The following is an 8,459-nucleotide window of genomic DNA, read 5'->3' as shown; positions in this document are numbered from 1 at the left end:
AATATGTGGCTGGATTTTGATGTGAGAGACAACAGGGGATGGGCTTTTTCACTTGAGGAAGCATTATTATGGATATGGACTTTAGCAACGGTTTGAAGTTAAAAGTCTTAATGATATATTTGTTTCTAACAAACACGCAGCTTTTCATTTCTCCAGATGTTACCTAATGGACTGGAGTGGTGTGGATTACTTGTGGATTATTGTGATGTTTTTATCAGCTGTTTGGACTCTCATTCTGACGGCACCCATTCACTGAAGAGCAAGTGATGCAATGCTACTTTTCTCCAAATCTGATGAAGAACAAACTCATCTATATCTCGGATGACCTGAGGGTGAGTAAATGTTCAGCAATTTTTCGTTTTTAGGGTGAACTATTCCTTTAATAAATGTTTCTGGTGTTATTGTGAATGATCCATCTGTGATGTTATTCCATTCATGTTTCATGTTGACTGGAGTTTACTCAGCTCATTTTGTTTCTCATTGAGTCTAGTTAGATTAATGGTTTAATATTCAAGCTCCTCAGGCAATGCAAGACTAAATATAACACTGTTTAGTGTTGTGCAACTCCTGGGAAAATGTTTCCAAAACAATATTCATTCAAGCAAAGGGCCAAACATGACAGTAAACTCCTGTAGTTCATTGATGAGAAGGTGTTTGCAAAACTCAGCATGAAACGGCACTCAAAAGCCATTTTAATTACATAATGTGACCTATTTTCAAAGAAAAAGGTCTATTTATGGAGATGGAAGTTATTACATTTCAATGAAAGATATTTTAAAATATTTAAAATATCATATGATACTAATATTTTTAGGAATAACATGCATGGATGAATCTTCAATAATAAGACTAGGAACATGTATTAAGAAAACTAGGGTTAATTTGACTTTATAATAAATATTACAGATAAAATCCACTATTTACAAACTATTTATAAAATTAGCAACATTTTATGTGCACATAAGCTCTTGCTGAATTCGCACATTTTAAATAAGGCTTTATATTTGTTGCTCATAATTAATTTAACTATACTCTATATTTAAACAAACAATAAAAGTTCAGGTTGCACGCTTACAGTTTTTTGAACAGTTCTTCAATATCAGTTCTGGGGCAAATCTTCTGCGTGAGGCTGTAGAACGTGTCAAAGGTGAAGATCTCATGCTCGATGTCATCGTTCTGTTAAAAGACATGAATATGAAACAAGTGTGCTCCAGTCAGAAACAAACAAGCTGGAAGGGTTGCAATTCATTAGTAACAAATATTCACAACCAGTGGTTATCTTCACTACCACACCACTCAAACTATTGCTGCAGTATGTAGTATGTATGCAGGTTGCAGAGGAGAACATGCAAAATAAAGAGGTCATGTGACCACAAATGTAGCGAGTAATTATTGCATTTATAGATTTTTAAAAATATCTGTTTTATATATATAAAAATATAGATAAATATGTAAAAAAAAAAAAAAATATATATATATATATATTTTAAATAAATAATACATAATACAGTTACCCCAGTTGCGTTCTTACGGACCAAAAATTCACAAATTAAGCGTTAGCGTTAGCGTTAGTTCTGGCAGGTCACGTGAGTCAAGCTTGCATCAGCTGATTCTCAGCTGATCACATCTACCTATAGGAATACGACACCTATCGCGGCATTCCTATATAAACTATATTCAGTATTATTCAGCAGCTTTTCAGCTTGCTCAGGAGCAAATTACCCTCCTCCATCCCCAGCTCCTCCTTTCGCCACAGTTAGGACTTGGCTTTCTGATATGCCTTGCTAATCAGACTCCTTTATTTTGAATAAAGCTGCATGGATGGGCAGGGAGTTTTTTGCCCAGAACAGAACCATACCGTCAAACCAAACTTTATGCTAAATATCTATCATTTTGACGATAGTGGTCCTGACAGAACTATATATATGTGTGGTGTAGCATTACAATTTTATCATTATAAATATCTTCATCCTGGATCTCCATATATTTGATGATATCTGAGAGAAAGTTAAGTGCTGTTAAAAATTGCTTTTCCGCTGGGTAAACCAAGATTCTTCAGCGCCTGGAAAATACCCTTCTCCGTTTTGCCTGAGGCAAAGGTTCGTGTGATACTGCAGAAAATCAGACACACTGACTGGTTTTAAAGATGGACATGACTCTTTTAAACGTGTGAATATCCTTCATTAGAGAAGTGTCTGTATCTGTGTGTCTCAAACGCTGCAGGATCCGTTCTCTTCATTAGATCTGTTGTTTTATCATTTCAAACTGAACAAACTACTTCATGTCAAACGTGTTCGTTTGAAAAGCGAGAGCTTGTGCAGACTTCTTTATATAATCTTCTAAATTAAGATACTTTAATCTTTTAGAAAGAAGTCTCTTCTGCTCATCAAGGCTGCATTTATTTGATCAAAAATACAGTAATATTGTGAAATATTATTACAATTTCAAATAAGTGTTTTCTGTGTGAATATCTGTTAAAATGTAATTTATTCCTGTGATCAAAGCTGAATTTTCAGCATCATTACTCCAGTCTTCAGTGTCACATGATCTTCAGAAATCATTCTAATATGCTGATTTGCTGCTCAAGAAACATTTCTGATTATTATCAATGTTGTAAACAGTTGCAATAACATTTCACACGATTATGGTTTTACTATATTTTTGATCAATCACACGCAGTCTTGGTGAGCACAATAGATCTTAATTATTCCAAACTTTTGACTGGCACTGTATAAAAGTGATATTTTTTATACCTAATGCAATGACATTCAGACATAAGTGCAACTTAAGTGGCCAAATACTATTTGCACAATGTATGCATAATAATCACTGTAAAATATATCAAGATGTGATCTAGTAATGTCATCTAAGACTAGGGTTCACTCATGCGAATGCTGAAAGTACCTTCTGACGGGTATTTTTCCATTCACATTGGTCAAAAATGGCAACCGCATCCAACTGCAGTAAATAATTCAAAACATAAGCATTCAACATGAAAGCAAAAAGACACGTTTGCATTATTACACGTTATAGGTTAGAAACAGGTCACACCTAAAAATAACCCTTTTTAAAGCTTAAATAAAATGTATTTTCTTGAGAAATTAATATAAGTGCATTGAAATCATATGCAATGTTTTGCCTCATAGACTTTCATTAGAAGTGCATTAATGTAAACATGAATATAGCTTGTTTTTACAAACTGATCAGATCTATACAGGTGGAGCTGGGGAAGGTGGAGGATTTCCGAGAACTCTGAAAGCGCGCTGCAGGAATCTCTAGTGAATGCTAGCCAGCCGTATAAATTCAAGGCAGTAAGCTCATTGGCTGCATATGCAGCATGAACCAACCAGCTTGTGCCAAGTCGTTTAACTCTCTGAATATCATCAGTTATGTTAACACCCCGTCAGAATGCGTCATCTAGAGTTTCATGACTGAACTATATATTTATCTGTGGTAACTGACAGCACATTACTGATGTTGCTGATTGAGCTTAACTTGAATATTGAAATGTGTTTGTCTGGGCAATTCGCTTGTATTAGTAATGAGTCAGAAACACTGAAAACCTTAAACGTGACTCGACACTGGCCGAACTCACTCCAGTGATGTATAGCTGTGTTGTATTCGCTGATGGCACTCACGGTTTTCTCAGGCAGGTCGTCGGACACACGTTATTCGCTCGAGAGTTCTGAATCAGTGACCGCAAGCCGTCTGTCCACTGCTGCAAACACGCATAAGCAAATATGAGAGCAAAATTTCAAACGTCAGTGAGATTCCCGTCTCTTCATGGCCAACGTGACTGACAAAACCAAAACAAATGCACAGTTCTAGTGAGCTGATATGCAGATAGAAAGACACGTCACACATCACAGATAGGCCTACATTTGAATTGCATATAACATTTCTATGCATTTGTATTACACATTTTAACATAAACTAATCCACTTACTGTGATGCGTATTTGTCAGTCAAACATAAATGAAACAGGTCACATTTCTGTAATAGTACTAATAAACAGAATGCGTTTCAAATTCACAATAACCAGGTTTATATGTATTTATATATCAACATACATCATACATTTTAACTAAGGGAATGTTGCTGACATACTTTAACCATGTTTATACTTTTTTAACTGAATAAATGTAATTATTTTCACATTAAACAGATTTATGCTGATTCTAAAGAGTTTGAATAAATGCATTTTGAAAACATGATTTAAAATCAAATAGATGCAAATAGTTAATACTGTAAATTATGGCATGATATTTTTTAAATGCAGAAATCTGAATGGTTTCATTTATGTTTGACTGACAAATATGCACATAAAATTCATTAGTTCGTTTATGCTAAAACTGTGTAATCTGAACGGAGTGACATTTTTCATGCAATTCAAAGCATTTAGGCTAAATATTTGTTTTGCATGTCATTTTCATCTGTGAAATACACAGCATCTATACATTATGCATATGCAACTTGCATTGCATTTAAAATGTACAAATTTTCAGTTCATGCATTTCCTGGGAATCAAACCCATGAGCTTGGAGTTGCATACTCATTCACATGGTTAAGATTCATATGGACTACTTTTATGATGTTTTCATGATGCTTTTTTGTCCTTTTTGTAACCTGACATACCCTTGACACTGCCTGCTTTAATTGTATGGAAGAAAGCAGCAAATAATGGGTAAATAATGACAGACGGTTCATTTCTGGGTGAACTAACCCTTAAAAATGAAGCACTGGGAATGAACCCATTAAATGATTGACACTGAAGGACATATTTCTATTTTGTAAACATGTTTTGCTCTCTTAGCGTTTTATGAGTGCGCTATTTTTACAGAAGATTCCAGGACATAAAGGATGCCACTTCTAATGCTCTCCTAATGCAAACACTCTTTTTTCCAGAAATCTAATAATGAACCGAGCACATGTTTCAGACAAAACACAGGGTCGAGACCAACGCAGGGTCCCGAAGCAGCAGCTGCTTGAAGACACGGCAGCGGTGACGGCACAGTGACAGACGCATGTCAGGAGCTGGAATTAGATGACCTCCCTTCAGCTGAAATCCTTCAGGGAAAGGTTGAATCTTCTGTCAGTTTTTCTACATATAATCTGACAGATTTTTATTTTATTTATATAGCTATTATTTTTATATTTATATTATATTTTATTAAAATATGAAGAACATTTATTTAAAAAAAATCCAGAAAAAAAAAATCTGCCAGATTATACTGTATATCAAAAAAACTGACAGAAATTTGTTTATTTTTTTCTATTTTTTTAACAGATTATATATATATATTATTACTTTTTAGATATTTAATACATATATTATGTATGTATGTATATATTTAGACAGTTTGCACCCATCTTGTATTTCTAAGTCACTAGTTAATGCTCAATTTGTCAGCATTAATAATAAATATTTTACACATTATTTTTATATCTGATAGTGTTGACGCAGTGACTGAGAGTCTAGAAAAAACACAAATCGTTTGTGATAAAACATAAAAATCAGGGCTGGCACCCAAATGCGGCTGAACATGTTTAACAGATCAATCCAAAATAATTACTCAGTCCATAATCTTTTATTTCTGCACATATGTATGATGTTTTCCCCATCAATCACAGCTAGAGAACATCACGATTCGCTCTCAAATCACAACACAAGCTCATCAAAATATACATTTATAAAGTGCTGTCAGTCTATAAATAAGTAAAAAAAAAAAAAAAGTCAATGGAAGGACATTTGCTTGATGAATGAAACAAGATATTTAATGCAATAAAAGCAGAGTGGCACTTCATTTTATTCATGCCAAATTGATTCAATTTCAGGGCTTTTTTTTTTTAAGAATAATGTGCAGTGATGAATCATTTGCAATAAGACAAAGAAGATGAATTAAGAAAGTAAATAGAGTTTAATGTTGAATTTAATAGTTTTACCTTCGGCACACTGGTATCACATATGCTGTTGATCAGGGAAAACTCTAAAACTTGATCCTCCTAAGAAAACGATAGGGAACAAAACACAATTACATGAGCAAGGTTTTACCACAATCCCTTGCGCTACAGAAGAAGAGTTTGCTTTTTAAATTTATGAGCCTAAAAACATTGCATTTTAAAGGCACAATATGCAAGATTTTCGTAATAAAATATCCAAAAACCACTTGCGCATTGTTATATATTTCATGCAGTTGTGCACTTACGTTATCCCAAAAGTTCCCAAGGATTTTTAAATCCAGAGAAATTCCCATTTTAAAATAATGGCTCGTCCCGGTTCCTTGTCGCCTATCAACTAATCAATGACGGTTTCCGCTTGTAGAAACTATGGCAACACACGTGGACAAAAATGCTGCTGCAGTTAAACTAAATCCATTACGGCAGTCGCGAATAAAATGAAAATGGAATGAAAAGTGTTGACTGCAGCATTAAATTTAGATTTGCTCAATGTTGCACCATGAATCTTTTTCCGCGTTTTTACAGTGTTGCGCTTTATAACCAATCACACATGAGTCTGTCTGATGTGCTAAAATAAATAAAACAAAAATAAAAATGTATAAAATAAAATGAATAAAAATGCCAAAAAAGACAACAAAATTACTAACATTTTAACTAAAATTAAAATGAACACAGAAAATATTAAAATGAAAACCAATTAAAAATATTAATAAAAACTACATAAGTATCTCAGTGATATAAAAAAAAATAACACTGACTGGTATTTTACAATATTTCTGAATGTAATAATAAAATGTGATTTATAGTGTTTATAATGTTTGTAAATGTTTTGTTTTATGTACTGGTATGTTATTGTAGTCAACTAAAACTAAAACCATAAAAAACAGAGATAAAGCAAACTTAATAAATATAATATTTTATTTTAAACTAATAAAATAAAATAAAGTTTAACCTGATGTGCTAAAATAACAAAATAAATAAAACTAAAATTAAAAAAATGTCAAAATTAAAAAAATTAACTATAAACATCCGATCACAAATGCAGACATGGTTTTATGTTTGCACGATGCAATGCAACGCGTAAAAAGACAGTATAAAGGCTTGTTCACACCGGGACGAATATCGCACGCGATTATCGCCGACGTTTAACGCCTCGTGACTAAACAAAGGGCGCCAATGTGAGTGTGCACACCGACCTGCAAAATGCGAGGCGTAAAAGCGTAATTTTTTTAAAAACGCCTCGCCATGTTAAAAACTGGCCGACCAATGAAATTGGCGTTTTTGTTCACGTGCCTGGAGCTGCTGAAGTCGCATCATATGACCCCTTTAAGGAGATGAAATGTTGTTCCATCTTTAGATGTTCCTCAATATAAAAACAGCCTAACAAATGATCCATGACATGCAAAATCTACAGTATGAGAAAACTCACTCATGCTGCTTCTCAGTTAAACACAAAAACATCCAAGTGCTGCTCATGTCTGCTTGAAAATCAGCTAAATAACTGCTAAATAAATGATTATTCGTAATTATTCGTGAAATTTCCAAGCAATTTCCAAGTGAACATTGTTTCTGCACCATTTATTTTTATTATATATATATCTTCACTCATATTCATATCTTTATGTCATTAAAAAGCAGGATGTTATACTTTAGAAATGTTTATACTTTGATTACACATGCATTATTTCTGAGCTCATTATGTGTATTTATTTGCTTAAATAAATAAAACGACATTCACACATTCAGACTAGAGTCACTTATGAAGGCTCCAGACAAGAGTATTTTTTTTACGTAAATATCAGGTCGGGGTAAGTTGTCAGAACTTGTCACATTTTAAATGCTGTACATTTATAAAATGTGTTAACTACAATATTTGCTTACAAAAAAAAAGTTGCTTGATATTTTCGCATTTTTACACTATTTTATGAATTGTTCTGTTACATAAATTATTTTCTTCTAAAATTGACAGATTCCCATTTTGACAGTCTTCACAATGTGTTGTGACAACAGGTTAAACCAATTGGGCATTTTAATGGGCAAGAATGGCGGAAATGTTCAAAAGTTTTATGCATTAAAAAAAAGCAACTTTTTAAAAACATTCATTGAAGTAAAACGTGTGACAACTAGCCCCTGCGGTTTCCCCCTACAGTATGTGGAGTGAGAATATGATGTTTACATTTAACTCGAGACTTAAAACACTCACTCGTTTACTGTAGTTTATAAGGTTCTGAAACAGTTTTACATAAAAAAAGACAGAAGACTGTAAATCCAAAACACTCAGTGATTGAATCAGTTTGTGTTAAATCAGCTGACTGACAGACGGATGTTGTTCCCCTCAATAATATAAACACACGAGAGGAATCCAGCGGATATTTAACAGATGCTGCATCATTATTACACTTTACTTCATTTTATTGGGTAAAAGTGGAGTCTGTGAGTTGACTTACCCGCAGTTCTGCTGCTCCAGTCAGACTGATTTTCCCTTTAATGCCTGAACATTA

General features: G+C 33.5%; 1 pseudogene; it reads right to left on the bottom strand.

Annotated features, from left to right (window-relative positions):
• LOC107707790 (1-phosphatidylinositol 4,5-bisphosphate phosphodiesterase beta-4-like) overlaps positions 1–7,391 on the bottom strand; it is a 60,886-nt pseudogene extending 53,495 nt beyond the window's left edge.
• Between the last annotated feature and the right edge of the window lie 1,068 nt (positions 7,392–8,459).

This window comes from Sinocyclocheilus rhinocerous, unplaced genomic scaffold, assembly GCF_001515625.1.
Source record: "Sinocyclocheilus rhinocerous isolate Xijiao unplaced genomic scaffold, SAMN03320098_v1.1 scaffold805, whole genome shotgun sequence".
Taxonomy (NCBI): domain Eukaryota; kingdom Metazoa; phylum Chordata; class Actinopteri; order Cypriniformes; family Cyprinidae; genus Sinocyclocheilus; species Sinocyclocheilus rhinocerous.
Note: the sequence above shows the minus strand (reverse complement) of the source record. Positions and strands in the feature narration are given on the sequence as shown.